Consider the following 12,535-nt stretch of genomic DNA (forward strand, 5'->3'; position numbering starts at 1 on the left):
ATAAAATATCAGAAGCACATATTGTAACTGCCACACTGATTAAAAGCACTGTTTACCACTTTTCAAAGAAATCTGTATTTTTGTAGTCCATAAGTCTTCCATAGAAATGACTGCTGATCACCATATTATTAAATGACGTTAAAATGAGTATTCATAGAGCGTTAGACAACTTTGACACTTAGAAATTATATTTCCCCCAGATAGAGGCAAGAAACCAAAAGTTTTATCTAAAACTTACTAAGAAAAATGCCTATCCTCTTTTATAACCAAACTTTATTTTGAATATCCTTCAATATCAAGCTATTTTTCATAGACATGAGTAGTACCATCTAAGTTTGCACATCATATATATACATTTACAGAAAAAAGGATTCTTAAGACTCACTCTGCCTGTATCAGAATTTTTAAACACACACACACATATATATATAAGTATAAATATATGTGTGTGTGTGTGTGTATGTATGCACATTCCTTTAAAGAGTGTTGTTAGGAGGGGTGTTCAGTTTGTCTTATTTTTTTTACTTGAAAAAGACATCTGTGCTAAAGTCTGAACCAGTAAGGTCACAAAACACGCAGTACATGAACGTACCCACCATACCATACATGGTGATTTTGGCATGTTGGCTCAGTCAACTCTGGTGGTTGCTCCCAGCTAACATTCCAATAAATAGAAAACCTTTTCACAAAAAACGAAACTAAGCATGCTTAAAGAACTACAGAAAAACTAACAAATGCAAATAATAAAATTCTTATGGTGGTTGTATCCACTCCAGATCTAATATAGCCTACTCTTCAAATTGTTCAGTACACTTTTAATTTCATGCAGCACAGTATTATCTAAAAAAAGGATTCTGAAGCACTGGAATCAAAAGTCTCGATCTCTTTGAATGAAGCAATGATTACTAAATACTGTTATTTCCTTGCTTAGCTGATCTAAACAGTGTTCCTAGACAATATAGAATGGTTTCCAAGAAGAAAAAACATGTGCAAACCTGCTTTTCTGCTTTCCCACCTACTTAAAATGGCATCACATACCTTACAGGGTCAAAATATGCATCTTTGGCTAATTGCCTGCATTCTGGAATGTGTACTTCATTAGTTTTATCTAATTTTTCCCTTGTGGTTAAATTTGTCTCCTGTTGATACAGACCATCATACAGAATTCCTTATATGCTCACATATTTAATATATGGGCAATCAGTGTGTGGGGTTAGACACATGTGGCTTATGAACAGCTCTCTTGCTACCAGCTAATTCACAGGAGCAGCAGCAGGCCTCCACTAACATGGGGACTACTACATAATTCAAACTTCCAGACAGGGTATAAGAAATCCCAGGATACACCGGGCTCCCAGTCCCAGGACTGTCCCAGGACAGGGTCCCTGAGGAGTTGCATAGTCACTCCCTTGCCTCTCAGGTCTGCTCACCAAGGTTTCTGGGATGTGTTTGTGACTCATAACTAAAAGACGAATTTACCATATAACCATGAGCTCGTGAAGCTGCCACTGCCATTTCCCAGTTTAAATAATCTTATTATAAAATAAAACTCTCTTGTACCATGTCAAAATGTCATGCCTTCTGTAAGGGGTAGATAGTATTGGTTTTGAGCAACAATGTAATTGCTATGTAATAAAAAATAAGTAATCTTGGGTCAGTATATGGGCATTATGCATAGCTAACTTTCAAATTTCAACAAAAGCCTCTGCCTAGCTACAGACTTTTTGGGAAATATTCTATCATGTCAATAAAGCATAAAGTGAGATTAAGATAATAAAAAAGGAGTTTGATTCCTAATTACAGAGTCCCATTTTCATTATATATAGCAATTGTCTACAAAAGCAGGTTAAGTTCTGATTAGTATTAATATAATTTTCATTTATTTTGCCTTGGATACAAAAAAAAGACCAAAACCAAACACAAAATGGACACTAGTCAAACCAAGTTTTGCTTATAATTTTTGTCTCCTTTGGTTTCTTCTGTCCCTTTAGATTGTCTATGTTTATTGCTCACTTACATGCCATTCCATTATATCTCCTCATCTTTGCTCTTTTCATGTACAGGCATATATATATGTTTCCCTTGCTATTGCTTGCTTGCTGGTGACTTTGACCCACAATGTGCTCCTCTTTTCTCTTCTAGTCATAGGACTTCAAACATACACAAGCCACCACCTTCTAATTTTTAGGTCTCCAGGACAGGACACTCTATTAAAAAAAAACCTACTCTAAACTCCCGTGAAATTGTGCCAGGGCATGTGCAGGATTTGAGGTGAGGGTGGAGATGCTAAGAACATGAAAAAAACCCCAGCAGAGAAAATAATGTCAACATTGCAGAGTTTGAGGTTTTATATCAACAGCACCCATGCATCATTGCATTAAAGTACCACTAAATTAATACCTGGATAAATCAAGTATAAATGTGGTTCCCAGATCTTCAGTGATCATTAATTTATTTCAGGTTATGATTATTAATTCAGTTTTCTTTAGATATTTTGTATATTCTAGCTTCTTATATAGTAAGAAAACACTGAAATCCTTTAACAAGACTATGACAGCTCCTGATGAAGACAACAAAAATATTTTTTCAAATATAAATGCATGCACCAGTAATTTGCTTTGATTAGAAAACAAAAGCTTAATGGAAGATTCAAAAATTATTAATTTTCCATTAATACATTATCTGTCATGTTTCCTTTTATTGAACAAAATACAGTTATAGAAAACACATCTAATTATCCAAGCCATTCTAAGTAAGCTGCAAAAGACTGATTAACAGTGTGATTAATTATGGTGTGAAATTTTATGACCATACTAATCAAGACAGGTAGTTTTGAGAGCCCATGACAATGGGTAATAAAAAAGTTGAAAACAAATTATTTACCATAATCAATTACCTGACATACAGAGGAGATCCACTTGGGGGTACTTCTTTTGATAGGGCTATCAGAACAGGGCTGGATAGAATCACATGGGTATGAATTTCACATAAGGGATCAGTTTCAGAAGACTCCGTAACTTGCTGACCACACACATACAACCAAACGCCTGGAAACGACAGTTAGATACATATCTTTTGCACAAAGTACCTAAGGTCACAAACTGGTCCACTTTCTGTGGAAGGGAATAATTGAACATATCATTAGCACCCCTATGACAAAATTTTTTTTAAATGGAACTTCCCAGATGATCTTGAGAAAAGGACAGGCATGCTGATCCGAAAATCTGGCAAGTAGTTTATGAACGAGTAAAATGACACAACTAAGGATCAGGGAAGTAATTAAGTAAACAGCAACACTTGCACATGCACCTCAACATCCTTGGAGCCATGGCAAATGTCCAGAGCTTCAGAGAAATGGGGGGGGGAACAAGTGGAGGGAGAAATAAATAAGATGCATCAGGAGACGATGTAAATAATTCTTAAAAGATTCTGTAAATAAGTAGCCTGTTATACAGGGTTAAGAAGGAAAAAAATCCTCCCTGGTTTTGTACAATTAATATCATTAAATCTTTGTATTAAACTTTGCTTTCAGCAAAACATAGTGTTACTGTAGGAAACAATGTGTATTTTTGCTGGTAGATTTAAAGAGGTAGAAAATGAAGAAGAGAGAGAAGCATGAGAGAAGCCATGTGTCTATACAAAGTGAAATGGTTACAGCAGTTCTGTGAAAGTAAGAGACTGCCAACATTAAACGAATTACTTTTCCCTTCCTTCCTTCCTTTTTTTTTCCCCCTTTTTCCCCCTTTCGTCCTTTCTTCTCCTTCTTCCCTTTCTTTCCTTTCTTTCTTAACTTATCAATTGCTAGCCAAGACAAGTCCAAGCCTAAAAGCTGCATCAGAACAAATAAATATTTCATTAAAGCCTTGGGGGAAAAAAAAGGACATACCTATCCAAAAAGATAAAGGAACAACATAAGGAATTATTTAAGTGTTTATCATATTAAAGTTCTGGTTACTTTCTCAGCTAATTGTTTCTGTCCATACTTTCCTCAAATCCCTTTTCTAATGTGCAATGTATTATTGCATATAACTATTCAAAACACTCCCGTGAGATTCCCATGCCTGCTTGTGAATGATGCTAGATGAATTCTTTAAGTGAAAATCCAGGGTTATCCTCTATTCTGTTCTTGTACAACTTTCTCTGAACAACTTTTCTCATTTTTAGAATTTTCTCTTTCTTGGAAATGAAACAGTATTTTCCGAAGTACTCTGGTCTGGAGATGACCTTGCTAAATAAATCCCTGGTTTTGCAAGCATTTGTATCTGGTAGTACTATGGCAACATTCATGGCATAGACACCATATTTAAGGAAACTCTTCCAAAGCAGTATCTACACACTCCAATCAGAAAATGGCATAGAATGGCTTTTATTTTGTTTGCTTTCTTTGTTTCTTTGCTGTTTCAGTTTTCTTAAGTAGTTTACCACTGGAGTTAAGAATAATAAACATGTATTACCTAAATTCATTTACTGTTGTGATTTATGTAAACAAGCTTTCCAAAGGCAAATTTATTCTCTTTGACCACTTAATTAAAAATAGGACTTGTACGTTTAATCATTATAACCCAAGAAGTCAAACTATTTGTTGCTGTGAAATTTGAAATTGTGTGTTTCATAGTTTGGCTACATTGTACTTAATTATTTAAAAATACTTTCAAATTAATTCTGCTTTAATTCTGCCTGGAAAGGAACAGTTCCAAACACTCACTGTTTAGGGCTCCACAGATGGTTTGCACCCCTTTATTTAAAAAAAAAAAAAAAAAAGAAAAACATCAAAACCCTGTCATGAGCATACCTCTTGCTGCACTCCTGAGACACATGAAACAAGATGAAGTCATTTGAAGTTCTAATCCACGTAATTTCATTCTCTCCCCATTGCTATAAGGGAGAATCCTTAGCATTTCTGAACGTAATGATCTGTGATTTTTAAGAAACAAGTCATGCCAAGAGCATAAGGGCAAGGCTCAGCTCTTAAACCGTTAACAAAAAAAGCTCTAATTGAGTTCCTAGCTTCAAAAGGTTCTTAAATCTCTCCTACTTTCACAACTTTGAATATTTAGTATCAAGTGAAGATGAGGAACACGAACAACATGTTAAACATGAAAAACAAAATTAAAAATCTGACAATTCTAGAATCCACCCTTTTGGACTAGAAGCACGCAAACCCATGCCTTAGCAACGACACGGGAGGTATATTCAGGTTGCCACATGACCATATACTCCTTCTGGTCATTCTAGTACACACTGCATGTGACTGAAACTGTCTTGAATTTTAAAATACAGTGTAAGTTATTTGTCCTTTTTAGAAGTTCGACATCCCAATATATCCCCAAACTTCTAAGAAAACAGGATTCTTTGAATCCCTAGGCTTTAGATTTCAGATTAAGTGGGAAAACTTCCATCAGGTTGAACTAAGTTACATGTTATCTTCATTTCATAGGACCAACTGAACCTTCCTAATTAGGACATTTTACAATGCGGTCTTTTATGTGGGCATTTTGGAATACTTAGAGAAAACAGAAGTAAAAACCCTTTTAAAACAAAATAAATATGAACAGCATGAAGTGCTTCCCATGTACTCCTCAGAAGTTTAAAAGAAAACAAAAATCCTCCTACTTCACTAAAATAGAATGTAATAGACAAAAGTAATTGCTGTAAACATTATTTTGGCCTTAGGATATTTGACATTCTGTGCTTTTTATGCAATCAAGGATCTATTCTCAATTCCAAGTTCATAATAGATGCCACTATTCAGACAAAGACTTCCTACTGCAAGAATTGCAAATGTGCAAAAAACTTGTATTCGAGAAATGAAGCGCAGCTGTCAAGTTCTATATCCCCACTGCCAATCTTAGTCACAATAAGGTTTCTGTATTACACAGACAACCAGCTAGACACATACACAAATATGGAGAATTGTAGATGGAATTTTTCATGAAAGTGGTGTCTTCAGAAGAAAGGCTGCCTTGTCAGTGCTTTGGTTTCTGTCTTCTGTATTTCAGCTATGCTACAAAGGGTTGACAAAAGCATTAAAGCACAATAATAAAAGAGGAAGTTTTCTCCTAATTTTGTTATAGAAATTGCTTTTGGACCATGATTTTACCCAGTATTACAGACAAATTTATCAGTAGCTGTAAACTTGGAAAAAGCTGGATATCATGACTAAAGCAGGGATAATGATGGCAAGAGCACCAAGAAGGATTTTGAAAGATACATGCCCATGACTGCTTCTTTATACAATGCAGACTTGGGGGCGGAGACATATAATCTTATTATTACATGTAAGAAAAGTGCTCTCAGCAGATGCTAAGTTGAATTTCAGAGCTGACATGTGCAAAAATCTAGCTTCAGCTATTTCAAACATCATTTTCAGGTGTTAATCCTGTAATCTGAAAACACTCAGCTAGCAAAAATGCAGCTAACAGAGATTCTGCCATTAAAGCCTGCGGTTTTCCCAGTTGTTACTCAAAGTGCAATATTTTCTGAGTTATTTTGTAAAGAACTAGGTTGTGTTGTGCCATGTACTTCCTAAAGAACACACAAATTTCTGATTTGAAACCATACAACAAATATAAAGGACACAAGAAAATATAAGTTCTCATCTCTTTTACAACTGGAAGAGCTGTATAAAGAGTGTAAAATATAAGGTACTTTAGAGACATTAGAAATTCAAGACCTCAGTTTGATCCTGTGGCAGGATCCATGAACAAAATATCACTTTCTGCGAGCAGAGTTGTATGGGGGCAGGACAGAAAGTCTGGAGGTAAAAGGTTTTTAAGAGGTTCTAGTTAACAGGCCCAAGGAAAATGCTAGTGAGATGCAGGTCCAACATCCTCCTTGCATTTGCACATTTCTCCACTCACCACTGTTTCATCTTCATCATCATGGCCAGTCTTCACAAACGAAGATTTGGGAAAGGTCATTACCCTTCCAGCCACAGTGTGCACTGAACTGAGCCCACCCTTTAATCCTGAGGTTCATCTGCCGGGGCCGAGCGAGCTGCGACGGTGGCAGCGAGGTCCTCAGGACGTAGGTTTGTTTAGAATGACCTTCTCTTAGATGGATGGTCTTACAGGGCTGACGAGCTCCATCTGCCTAGGGAAGTCCCCTGACCGGGAATCGAACCCGGGCCGCGGCGGTGAGAGCGCTGCATCCTCACCACTAGACCACCAGGGGGGCCCTCACCACTGTTTAATGGGTATGCAAAAGACAAGCAGCAATCTTTTTTCATGTGTTGCTGTTGCAAGTGTTTCCCCTCTTGACACAGAAACAGACAACATACAGAATGCTGTCTTACTCATCCAACATACAAGTGTTTGAAATGGAGGATAATATTTTAAATGGGTTATCACAGTTTAATTTCATTAAACGCACAAAAAATTCCACCTCTTTTCTTTGAGTTGTAAATACATGACTATTTATTTCCCTTATTGTCTTCCTCACTAATCTGCTTCCTGTTTTTTTTCTCCACATTCAACCTGTTTTGGTACTTGCATCCTTTCCTAAGTAGTCCATATCAACCCTGTCTCCTTATTTCAAGATAAAGCACTCAAAGAAGTGAACCTTCACATCCTACTCTACTAACTCAAAACACACAAAGAACGAGATATTTCTGCAAGTGACTATCTCTTCTCATTCTCCATAAAGGATCAAACCATCAGCCAAATACAAAATTGAGCTTTCTCCTACTACACAATATGTAACTGTGTGCCCCACTCCATCCCAGTTATCAAACAGACACACACATGCAAAACACTGACCTCTAGCCTTTCAAGAACAAGGTTAAATAGAAAAGTTACTAATACAGTTATACATTACAAGAGGAATTTTCCCTTAAATTGGAAAATTATGGATCTCTTTGTTTCTGATATAGCAGCTAGTAAGTCTGTTCTGTGACTTGACAGTGCAACAGCAGTATCAAAATTTTACTTGTTCACTTTTATTAGTCCATTTTTATTACATACTTACCTTACTGCTATTCAAAATATTTTCTGTCTATTTTCAGTAACGTTGCAATAAGTATATTAATTTAAAACTTGATGCTGTCTTTGCAGCTAACTTTTAAATTTTGTTTAAAAATAAACAGACACCTCTGTGGTCCAGGAAATTTTTTTTTTGTAGGAGGAAAAATAAGAAATTGTTTTCATCTGCTCCTTCACAAATGCTTAGAGGAAGAAACACACAGATTATCAATAGCTTGGGATTTCTGGCCCCAGAGCTGGATGCAATACTCCACATGGGATCTCACCAGAGCAGAGGGGGAGAATCATCTCCCTTGACCTGCTAGTCATGCTGCTTTTCATGAAGCTGCAGATACAGCTGGCTTTCTGGGCTGTGAGAGCATGTTGCTGGGTCATACACAGTTTTTCATCCACCAGTATCCCTAAGTCCTTCTCCTCAGGCTGCTCTCAATCGATTCTCTGCCAAGCCTGTACCTATGGATGGGATTGCCCCAACTCAGATGCAGGACTTTGCACTCGGCGTTGTTGAATTTCATGAGGTTCACATGGGCCCAGCTCTCAAGCCTGTCAAGATTCCTCTGGATGACATCCCTCCAGCATTTTGACCACACCATACAACTTGGTGTCATTAGCACACTTGCTGAGGATACACTTAGTCCCATATCTTTGTCCCCCAAAAAGACATAAAATAATATTGGTGCCAGTACTGACCCCCAAAGAACATCACACATCACTGGTCTCCACCTCGACGGTAAGTCTTTCACCACAACTCTGGAGCATGTTCAGAGAAGGGCAATGAAGATGGTGAAGGGTCTAGAGAGTAATTCATATGAGGAGCAGCTGAGGGAGCTGGGGTTGTTTAGCCTACATATAAAGGCAGCTGAGGGGAGGCTTTACTGCTCTCAACAACTAGCTGAGAGGAGGTTGTAGCAAGTTGGGGGTCAGTCTCTTCTCACAGGCAACTAGTAGGACAAGAGGACACAGCCTCAAGCTGCTCCAGGACATCAGGAAGAATTTTTTCATGGAAAGGGTTGTCAAGGGTGGAGTCATCATCCCTGGAGGTGTTCAGGAAATGACATGGCACTTAGCGCATGGTCTAGTTGCAAGGTGGTGATTGGTTAAAGGTTGGAGTCGATGACCTTGGAGGTCTTTTCCTACCTAAGTGATTCTATGATTCTACCAACGCAACCATCCAGCCAATTATTATCCACTGACTGGTCCATCCATTAAACTAACGTCTCTCCAGTGTAGAGACAAGGATGTTGTGCACAACGCTATCAAATGCTTTGCAGCAATCTGGGGTGTCAGTCACTCTACTGTTATCCACCAGGCAGCCATGACTGCAAGACTTGCAATAAGAATGAAATATATAAACCTCCACTTTCAGCTGCATGATCACAGCAACATCTTCATAACAGAGTACTATAAGTAGTTTGAAAATCATACTTCCGCAAAATTGCTTGCCCACACCTAATAGATGCCTTTTTTTTCTGTGGGAATGATTAAATACTTTCAGAGAGTAAAAGACAAAAAAATAAATGCAAAAAATAAACTTTTCCATCCCCTCTTTTTTAACTGAAATTCATTCACGGAATGTTGGATGCAATTTGACTACAGGAACACAAAATGTATCCTAAGGTTGGATGCAAAAAATATTTTAACCCCCACATTAGTCACAAGAGCTCTAAGAAACCCAAACAAACAAAACCAAAACCACTCTAAAATCAAGTAAACAAAAGTTATGACAGTAAATAGCTATGCCAGAAGTACTTTCGTACCTGTACTTTTATTAACCATTGCAGTCAGATAATCACAGCTGCTGTAAACTTAAAATGGTCATTACATAATTAGGTATTTTTTGATCATGTCTCTTGCTAACAATCTACGTATCTATGGTTTTTTGTAAATAGGTTGACAAACTCTTGAGTTTTACCGTATTATGTGACCCTGTGTTGTGTCAACTTTCTTCTGTAATATGGTCACTGTTTCAGAACATGTTCTATTATTGTGAAAAACCATAAGGTTATTACAGGAGCCTTATGAGGCTCTAAATATACTTTTATAAAAAGCCTAGGGAGCAGCTTTATACTAGCCTCTTTCCATGTTTTCATCTTGCCTTCAATTTTTAAGGGGGCCTAGAAAGATCCAAGCCCTCAGGTTCACCCAGGCAGAACTTGTTCTGCACAAAAGCAGACAGAGCCCAGCACTGGATCTCTGCACGGAACTAAGTCAAACCAATGATTCATGTGGCCTTGTATAGACATAAAAGAGTTAAGCTTTCAAAAATAGAACATCACATCAGCAGCAAAATCCAACACAGGCAGTACTTAACACCAAAACACTGGCATAAAGTACAAATTTAGGTGTTTTAACATATTTTTAAAATATACCTGTTTTCCTTCTAGTATTGACAGTGTCAATACAATGTCAACGGATATCAGGAATAGGATCAGCTACAGAGGAATACTCCTTTTAAAGCAAAACTAGTGCAACCTTTACCGCACAGATTCTTTCCTTCATTGTTCTCATATAAATCTTTCAAATTATTTTCATGAACTCTTAGGTTTTCCAAAATATTCTTACCTTGTCGGAGGTGCCACATGAACGGCACAGCTTATAGCTTAAATATTTTTCTTGGTTGTTAACCAGTTTGAAACCAGTAAATACTCATGACTGCACTCCAAAATCCAGAATTCTTTGTGTGATCTGACAGGAAAACATATAGTCTCCAAGACCAGGAAAGGGACTGTTTTGCAACACAGAACATTTCAGGAATCCTGTTAAAATAGCAGTTTTCCTTCCTTTTCATCAGCAACCAATTAATAGCACCATGCCAGGACTAGACATGTGGCAAGACTCTGGAATAACAGTTATTCTTTAGAGCTGAAAATAATTTTGATGCTATATATCTCTTTTCCCAGACAACTGCTTGCAAATGACATACTGGGAAAAAAACCCTGTTCTAGTACAAATTTCTTCAGAAAGTTGAATTTTAAGTTTAAGGAAATTAAGAGGAGATGATGATGATAATAATGCCCTGTTATGATTTCTTGAAAAATATTTCAGATTCAATGCAAAAATTTAATTTACACCAACATGTTTGAAGGTGGTTCCATCTCCAAACAAGGACATGGTACAAGCCAATTTTAGCATTTTAAAACTGACCAGAAAGCCAGGTTCCTGTGTTACAGAAATTTGATCAGAAACATTTTACAGCTTAAAAAGAAATAAGATACAAAAAATAAAAACAGGCCCCTACCCTTCAATAAATCTTATAAATCTGGAGAGAAAATGAAGAGCCAAACACCAGTCACCCTCCACCAAAACTTTCTGAATAGCTTGCAGGTCTCACCTGTTAAACTAACTTGAGAATGGTCCACTTTCACCAGGTATGAAGAAATTATATTTCTGAGCTTGACAAAGTTTCTTGTTTTCTTGAGGGGTTGGGGTTTTTTTGTGGAGATTTTTTTAAATATAATTAAGGTTTTAGAAAAAAAAACCACAATCATTTCTAAAAGCTCTAGAAGTAAGCTCTTCCTAAGAAGAATTTTCTTCCAATAAGTAGACATATATTTAAAAGTGTTCAACTATATCTTTAAAATCCTTTCCCAAAATTGTCTTTTAGCAACATGTCTAATAATTTTGTGGAGTTCATGTTCACATATGCACCTAGTGACATCATTTTCCCACTACCGGGGTGCATTCACTTTTATATTATCTACCTGAAATGTTAACCACATCTCTTTTTATCTTGCTGTCCCCTGACTGCCACAGGTCAGTCAGTCAAGAAAAGTGCAGAAACTACCTCCTGTGAGATAAATTCTGCTGTATTTCTTCCTCTGAACAGCAACAAAGCATCAAGTTTTCCTATTTTTTCCCCTTACTTGTCTTTTCTAGCAGATACAACATTCTTCACTGTGTGGCTGTTCTGTATCTAGTAGACTCCTCAGTTATTGTAGTAATAAGAATAAATTAGGTTTCCAAATTATATTAGAAGTTAATGGCAGCTGGGTAACCTCTATGTTCAACCACCTTGAAAAAGCCAGTCATCAAATAATAAATCCTTTCTACACTACAACTTCACTTGGATTTACCCCAGGCAAGTATGTTTAAAATTTGCCATTGAAGGTGTGTATATTCTACAAACACACTGTTTCAAACAGCTGTACATCAGGAAAACTGAATAAATAAAACAATGTGAAGATAAACGCATTTCTTGGTCTTTGATTCAAAATCCAAAACTATATAGTTCTTGTTTCACTATTTTCATTTACTCTTGAAACACCATTCATCTGTTAAAAAAAAAATCTTCCTTCCTTCGTTTCCACTTTCCTACCACAACGTATCTCAGCCAAGCCCATGGCAATAAGAAAGAGATGACCATCTCAGCTCAGTCATTTCTTTGGGACTTAGTGTAAGTCAGGATGAGTGGCTTCCCTCTATTTCCTCTAAAAAACCACTGAGACAAATAAAATAAAAGCAAATAAAAGATGCAGCCAGACAGGACTAGTGTTTGGCTGTTACATTACTTAGTAGTGTTATTCTTATACATAAAGTCTTTCCTTCATATCAATTCT

At 36.9% G+C, this 12,535-nt stretch overlaps 1 non-coding gene across 1 annotated transcript; it reads right to left on the reverse strand.

Moving 5' to 3' along the window:
- Positions 1-7,101: 7,101 nt before the first annotated feature.
- On the reverse strand, positions 7,102-7,173 carry TRNAE-CUC (transfer RNA glutamic acid (anticodon CUC)). The gene has a single exon. It is a non-coding gene; the product is annotated as a tRNA-Glu (tRNA).
- Between the last annotated feature and the right edge of the window lie 5,362 nt (positions 7,174-12,535).

Source organism: Manacus candei, unplaced genomic scaffold (assembly GCF_025592945.1).
Source record: "Manacus candei isolate 608988 ecotype Guabito, Panama unplaced genomic scaffold, ASM2559294v1 h1tg000051l, whole genome shotgun sequence".
Taxonomy (NCBI): Eukaryota; Metazoa; Chordata; class Aves; order Passeriformes; family Pipridae; genus Manacus; species Manacus candei.